This window comes from Ictidomys tridecemlineatus, chromosome 1 (genome assembly GCF_052094955.1).
Source record: "Ictidomys tridecemlineatus isolate mIctTri1 chromosome 1, mIctTri1.hap1, whole genome shotgun sequence".
Classification (NCBI taxonomy): domain Eukaryota; kingdom Metazoa; phylum Chordata; class Mammalia; order Rodentia; family Sciuridae; genus Ictidomys; species Ictidomys tridecemlineatus.
Window position 1 is genome coordinate 195451649 of NC_135477.1, and position 8375 is coordinate 195460023.

The 8375-nt window shown below is 40.1% G+C and overlaps 1 pseudogene; it reads left to right on the forward strand.

Moving 5' to 3' along the window:
• Positions 1 to 228: 228 nt before the first annotated feature.
• Positions 229 to 8050, forward strand: LOC144367361 (melanoma inhibitory activity protein 2 pseudogene; annotated as a pseudogene).
• The last annotated feature ends 325 nt before the right edge of the window (positions 8051 to 8375 follow it).

Consider the following 8375-nt stretch of genomic DNA (forward strand, 5'->3'; position numbering starts at 1 on the left):
GCCTGGTGCAGGTTTTCTCCTGACCAAAGGCCTGAGTGTTCGCAGCCTATTTTGGCGTGGCTGGGGATTGTATGGTTGTTGAGGGAATAGCCAAATTAGCCTTAGCACGATGGAGAGGCAACAGCTATCTCTCAGCCATAATTGGGGGTGGTCCTGGAAGAAGTAAGTAGGGTTGTGGTCTACCTTGACTGAAGACATGGAAACACACTCTAGTCCTTATGGCTGTCCATGGGAGTTGGTGATATGTACAGCTATTGGATTTTTTGTTGTTCTCTTGTTTTTGTGGAGAAGTTATCAGTCTGTGAGAAACAGGCATTACATGAGAAGATAAAAAAAAAAAAACTTGCTCTAAAACTTTTTGGACTAATTCAAGAAAAATGTCAATTACTTGATAATGTTAGCCTTGTTAAAAAAGCATAGGAAGGCCTAGAGTCACCTTTAAAGGATATCATTTTGGTGAAGGAGTCAGTAAAAACAGAAAACTTGGAGGCAATATATAAAATTCTAAAGAGGTCCATATCTAAACTTGAGGATGAAATACTCTTTCTAGAAAATGAGCTAAAAGAAGAGAAAACTAAATATTCTCAACAGGATAAATTGATGGTGGATATATCAAAAAGGATTAAGTTCCTAGAAGATGAATCAAAATCCCTTAAATCACAAATACCTGAAGCTAAAACAAACTTGAGAATATTTCAAATGAATAAAGAAAGAATTACAGTAGCAATAAAAGAGGCTTTGAATGAGTTCAGGAAAGTCATAAAGAGCTTTTACAAGAAGTTGAAGTATGGAAAGAAAAAATGAATGGCCTTACTAAACAGAAAATTATATTTGAACACTCTAAAGTATATGCAGAAAAAATTCTAGGAGACAAATAAAATCACATTAATTCTCTGACTGAACACTTACTGCAGATAAAAGATTTGGCTCCCATGCTTGGAAAAGTCCTAACAGATGACGGTTATTTGGAATTGGAATTGAAGAGTTAATCAGAAATTAGTGCTCACTTAGAAGATCAGCCAAAAAAGTCTTGGAAGACACTGGTTTATGATGTGAAGTTAAAGGCCTCTTTTAAAATCTTAGAAAGAGAAAGAAATCAAATTTTTACTTTATTATCTGAAGTAATTGAAACAAAGGAAGACCTAATAGAACATATTATAAATCTTAAGACAGAACAAGCATCTTTGCAAACAGAAAATACACAGTTTGAAAGTGAGAATCAGAAACTCCAGCAGAAACTTAAAGTCGTGATGGAATTATATCAAGAAAATGTAATGAAACTCCATAGAAAATAGGAGAGAAAAATTACCAGGTAGAGCAATAAGAGAAACTTTTCAAAGAGGAAGAAAAGATCAGCCATACAACTAAACTGCTGGAGACCAATAGAAAGCAATCAAAAGATCTTGAAGAAGAATTGGAGAGAACCATTTGTTTTTTATCAGGGGCACATTATTTACTATAAGAAAAAAGCTCATGGTAATGAGTTGGCAGCTAGGAGTGCTGAAAGTTACCTCAATAATTTAAGGAAAAAATGCTCACAATATACAAAAATTAACTGAAATAGAGTTATAATTTAAGCTTGTAGAAAAAGATCCTTCTGTGCTTGATGCTTCAAATACAGCCTTTGGCAAAAAGAATTCTCCAAATGGTCCCTCACCATTGGGTCAACCTTCATGTAAAATAAGACCTTCTCATTTGGAAAAGAAAGCTACACTCATACCCTCAACTTTGGTGCCAGTAGGAGAAGAAAGAGGCTCAAGGGGCCCAGAGAATCCTCTGGACCATCCAACTAGCAATGAAAGAAGAGAATCAAACTGTGATAAGTCAACTTATCCTCAGAGAGCACCTTCTCACATAGAGCCCCTGGAACATCCATGGGAACAGGCCCACAGGATAATGATCCCTTCACCAGGCCAACCATATTCTGATCCACATCTTCCTCTAAAAAGGCAAGATGGATGTTATTCTAAATATGGTACACCGTCTGGATCAGCAGAAGTCAGAAGTTCCACTATGCTACCTTTAGATAAAATGGATGGGCCTACATATTCAGAAATGGAATCTAGTAGAAATGATACTAAATTTGATCTAGGTGATTCCAATGTACCTGATTCATCTCTCCCTGCTGAAAACCAAGCAACTGGATCTGGCTATTCTTTCTCATCTTACCCTCCAATCAGAGGTCCATTGTTTTCTGTGGATTCAAGGAGTTGGTTCATGAGAAGAGGACCTTTTCTTCCTCCACCTCCTCCAGGAAACACTCATGGAGCATCACAAAAATATATACAGTACATACTTATATGTACTTTACCTAAATATTTGGGCTGTTATTATAAAAATCAAAATTTCCATGACTAAAAAGAATCCTCTTTTGATATTTGAACTGTCATAATTAAAGAAATAGTCTTTTTGATATGACTGATGTGGAGAAATATAGTACAGGGAATGAAACTTATAGGTATATGATTAAGTGTTTTATTTATAAATTTTTTTTAGTTGTTGATAGACCTTTACTTTATTCACTTATTTATATGTAGTACAGAGAATCAAACCCAGTGCCTCACACATGCTAGGCAGGAGTTCTGCCACTGAGCCACAATCCCAGCTCATGATTATATTTTAATAACCACTAACAATGATCTAAAAGAAAATGAGAATATATCCATTATTAAACAAATACAAGCCAAAAAATATATAACCAATAACAATTAGACCTGAATTATTTTCTAATGTTGTATTCATTACAGGGATTCTTTGATTCTCTAGAGGTTTGACCAAAGGCCTGAAATATTTCCTTGCACTTGGTGAGCATCTACTCTTCTACAATAGAGGAAATGGGTATGGTAGAATTTTGTTGAAATGAATTAAATTTATACACTCAGGGATATCAATATTCCTCAAATATGCTATGGATTAGAGAGTATTCATATTGAAAAAGGACTGTATGTTAAAAAAATGAGGGCTGGGTTTGAAACTCAGTTATAGAGCACTCACTAGAACATGTGAGGTCTTGGGTTCAAGCCTCATCACCACATATTAAAAAATAAAGGTATTATGTCTATCTACAACTAAAAAATATTTTTAAAAACGGTTAACATAGCAAATTTCATGTCATGTATATTTTAACCAGGATCAAACATGTAAAATGGAAAATAAACAACTCAGGGGTACCAGTGAGGGAGCTGTGGGTCTAAAGGAAAACAGGTGGGTTTTCAGTAAGGATGGCAGGTGGCCTAATTTCAATAGGTGTTTTAGATGGTTCCACATCCCCCGGGATATCCAGCCTGGTGAGGTGTCCATTTGAGGATTCATTTGGGAGGGCTTGGTTGGTGATGGCATGCTGTTCATAAATCCTTGCCTGAAATTTTGGTTGAATGAGTCATTATGGCATTAGCTATATTAATATTGGTTTAGAGGAAAACATGCAGCTTTTTTTTCCAACATAAAACTTTATGAAGGTCAAAAATATGACAAATGTGGCCTCCTATTGTTAGAGTTTTAAAGTGACAGATTCCTGGAAATAAGAAATGACAATTCCTTTGGAACATGTAAACCTTTATTCAAAATATGAATATATTTTATGTATCCATAGAAAAATTCTCTGATATAAATTACATGATGCATTTTTTCGTGAGTCCCCTTTTTTCCATTATCCCATGCCTCTAAGGAGAGCATCTTCTGAGGCTGCAGGGCATGCTCCCTGAGAGTAGTGTGTTCTGCCCTGAGCAACCTTGAAAGTGGCTCTCTGGTGAGGTCTGGAGGAAGACAGGAATGGAAAACTCTGGGCAGGGTAATGGCATAGCATGACAAGGAATATTCCAGAAGATACTGCCTTCTGTCTGGATGACCTAGTAGAGAAACAAGTGTTGAAAGGAATTGTGGCATCAAGGAACTTGGGAGAGGACCATGCAAATCATGCTGTGAAACCTGGCTTCTCCCAGGAACTTTTCAGTAAGCATGTTTCGAACTGTGCCTGGATAGGTGTGTGGCTGTCTGCATGGGGGACAAAGTGCCAAGTGACCCTTCCTTCATCAAGGATAAAATCATTGCCTTAAGCAACTTAGTGAGACCCTTTCTTTTTGTGACTGGCTTCTTTGAGTTGGCATAATATTTTCAAGGTTCATTCATGTCATAGCATGTCATCAGTACTCCATTCCTTTCTATTGCAGAACAACATTCCATTAGATGGATATGCCTTATTTATTAAACTATGTTGTTTGTTGACTTAGTCACTTGTACTTTTTGGCTATTTGAATAATGCTGCTGTGAACACTCATATAACTTTGTTTCTCTTGGATGTACACATAGGAGTGGTATTGCTAGGTCATTTAGTAAGTCTGTGTTTAATATGGAAGGAGTTTCCAGACTGTGCTAGAAAGCAGGCACATCTTTTACATTTCTTCACCAGGTCATAGTGTATCCTTGTCCCTGAGAACATATGCTATTGTCCATGTCATTGATTGTAGCCATCCTTCTACTCATCAAGTGTTCTCTTGTTATGACTTTGATTTGCAATTCCTTAATGATAAATGATAAATGATGACTACTTATCAAACATAATGATCTTTAGAGAAGTGCATATTCAAGTCTTTGGATACTTTTTTATTGGATTTTCTTTGTTGTTTAGTTGTAACAGTTCTTTCTCTATTTGGGGTAACAATCAGTTCTGAGTTATAATCTATGATTTGCAAATATTTTCTTCCATTCTGTGAGTTGTCAATTCATTTTTAGTGCATTCTTTGATACTCAAAAATTATAATTTTCAATAAGGTTTAATTTATTTATTACTTCTTTCATTGCATAGCTAGTGCCTTAAATTAGTAACCACTTCTAAATGTAAGGCCAAAATAACAGATTCCTATTTTTGAGTTCTATGATATATTTTGAGGGTGTGTGTGTGTGTATGTATATGAAGTGATGTAGGGAGTCTGACTCTATTATTTTCTGTTCTCAAATGTCCATTCATTCTTGGTGATGCCTCAGTGTTGGGGACTAGAAGGAAATTCTCCTTCAAAGATTAGCCTGACAGCCCCCTGGGAGACATCCTGCCAGGAAGGCATCCTGCAGCTACCTATCTCCCTGGAACATCCTGCGGTTATCAGGATCATCAGACATCTTGCACCTGGCAGTTTTATCACCCACATCAAGCAATTGCTGATTAGAGAGCTTCCCCATCCCCAGCATATAAATACTCCTTTGTGAACAATAAAAGTTTGCAGCTTGATCAGAACTTTTGTCTTGCTGTCACCTTTTCTGTCTCTTGTTCCTTCATTCCTCCCCATCCAGGTTCGCTGCCCATGGTTGATGTGTCCTGCTGGACGGGACACCTCAGCACATAATAATATTGACCATACACATAAGGGTTTTCTGCAAAAATTCACACATGATTTGCTCTTCAGGATAAGGAGCTATGAAAGCCCCTCAGTGACAGATTTACTCTCTCTATCCTTCCTGGCTCACTCTACAGTTCCCACCTGAAGCTATAGTTACAGCCTGTGCTTCCAGAGGCTGGGCTGTCTCTGGACCTCATGTTCTGAGGACTCCACTTTCAGTGAGCCCTCATGCCCATTCCTCTGTGTCCACGTGAATAAATGGTGCTGGGAAAACTGGATGTAAATATGTAGAAGAATAAAACTAGACCCCTGTCTCTAACCCTGCACAAAAGTCAAATCTAAATGAACCAAAAACTTGGGAATTAGAATAGAAACCTTGCAACTTCTAGAAGAAAACAGGGGGTTAAAACTCCATCATGAAGATGCAGGCACCAACTTCCTCTATTTTCATTGGTTGAATTGGTACCACTCCTTTGGGAAGTGAGAGGCACATTCCATTTTCACCCAATGGAGGAGGAAGTCCAGCTTTCTCAATGCAAGCTCATCACTGATAGATTTGGGTGGAGTTCAAACTGTCCACTGCACTTCCACAAGAAACACCCTCAACTGAGGGGCAGAGGTGCCTCATTATAGCTTCACAAGTCCCCAGTGGTGCTGTGCTCTGGGATGGTGTTGTCATTTCTGAGCAGGGATATATTGCTCTTGCCCCACTAGCTGTGTCTAGCAGCAACTCACTGGGAAGGAAAAAGAGCCTTGTTACCTCCAGACAGGGGGAAAGTCCAGACATCCAGATGGTCTCCATTGACACTGGGATTTCAGTTTTTAGCTGGCTGAATCTCGGTTCATTTGCTTTATCACTGATACTAAATTTGTTTTTTTTTTCCTCCCTTTCATTCCTTATCAGCTACCACCAGATTTCTCAGTGACATCATTTGCCCTGGGGTCAGAAACATGGCCTTTTCCTCTTATCAGGTGAGGACAGCCTGCCAGGGGCTTCACTCTTTTTATCAGGGTAAGGGAAAGAAATTGTTTGAGGCCATACTGGAGAGATTTGTGCGTGTGCCTGGTGAAACTGCAGGTTTTTAAAAATGGAGTTGCTTAGGCTCAGGCCTAAGGGATCCTATCATACACACACACACACACACACACACACACACACACCCCAACCCCCAAATCAGGGGATTTGTTACTAATCTACTTATGATAAAAACAAGTACAACAGAGCAGAAAAGCAGAGAAGAAGAGGAGGGCAGCAGTCAGTCCTGGGACCTTCCTTCAAATTCCATTGTGGACTGAAGAGCATTGCAGGGCTACATTCCCAGTCCTTTCCCCTTGGCCAAAGATCTATGTGCACATGCAGCACATCTCCCACAGATGCAGGCAGTGAGGAGGGTGAGGGCAGGTGGAAAGGGTTCAGCCTGAGCAGCTGAGTCCACTTAGGAGCTCAGGTGGAAGAGATGCCTCCTGGCCCCTGGAGAAGCCACCTTCACTGCCAATTCATGAGCCCTTCCTTAGTAGGAGGCACAAGAAAAACAAATAATTCCTTCTATTTAATGGCACCTCAGTGGGCTGGCCACTACACACACCTTGAACACCCTGGGGTCACAAGTCCTCCTGTCATGTCCTCATGCTCCCTTGTGATCTTTGTTTTGTAATGCAAAAATACTTAACCATAGAGCTGTCCTCTGAACAGGTTTTAAAGGGCAAAAGACCACATTCTTAACTACATGCACTTAGGGTGCAGATCTCTAGGTCTCACTCACCTGGCATACATGTGCCCATGTAGCTTTGACCAACATCTATTTTTCACGCTCACCCCTGTTGACCACCCTCTATTCTCAGCCTCTGTAAGTTTACATTTTTAGATTGTCCATGTAAGTGAGGTTGTGCCAGATTTCTCTGTGCCTGGCTTATGTAATTCAGCACAGTGTCCTCTAGGATCACTCAAGTTACTGAAAGTGCTGGCATCTCCTTCCTTTTTGGGTTGAATAATATTCCACAGGCCACCTGCCAATTTGCTTATCCATCCATCCATTCACGCACAGGAAATTAAGATGGATTGTATCCCTTCCTATTGTGAAGGGTGTTTCAGCAAACCCATGAGTACAGACATCTCTTCCACATGCTGATTTCATTTCTTTTAAATGTACACAAGAGAGGTCTTTCTGGGCCATATGGTTGTTCTATTTTTATTCTTTCAAAGAACCTTCACACTGCTCTCCATGGAGTCTGCACATATTTTCATATTTGCAAATCCTCTGTACATAATACATCATGGGTATAGAGGAGGAGAAAGGTAGTGAGTCAGCCACACAATTCCAACCAGAGGAGCTTTTAGGGGAATGGCCATGTGACCTCAGAGCCCACAGAAAATAAGCTCAGTGGCCTTGAAGAGTGGCACTGCCATGCACAAATCTAATGGAAGGTGAAGTTCACAGCAGGAGTAGGTTTTGTGCTGGGTCTGCTCCTCCACCTGAAGGTCTGTAAGAGGCTTCACCAAGTTTCTGTTCTCCCCAGTGCTATCAGTCTAAAGCCCTGAAATGGTTTCCTGGAGACATATAAAAAACCTGCCATCAGTTGAACACAGCACCTCCTTTTCTCACCTGCTGCTTCCCAGGCTGGCAGTGATAGCCTCCCCCGTGTCCATGAGTACTGCAGTGGACTTGCTGGTCACCTTGCCACTGTGTGCACTGCCATTTCTGCAGATAAGTGCCTAAGAAGGACTGAGTCCAGAAGACCCAGGCCCCCTCCACTTCCACTCAGGATAAGATTAGAACACATCTAGGGCTGGATAACTCCCTGAGGAAAGTTCTGTTCTTCTGGGTCTAAACTCAGAGGGACATGAGGCTGGAGCTGCTTCCATGAGGGAAGAGCCTCTCTGACCATGAGACACAGGGCAGAAGGCAAAAATGAAAGTGAAAGGAAATTGTACCCTGATGAGTCCCTAGATGTTACTGGATCTGCAGTCCACTCTTCCCCTGAATACTTCAGCTATACAAAATATTATTCCTTCTTGTTTGCCCAAACCTGTTTTAATTGCAT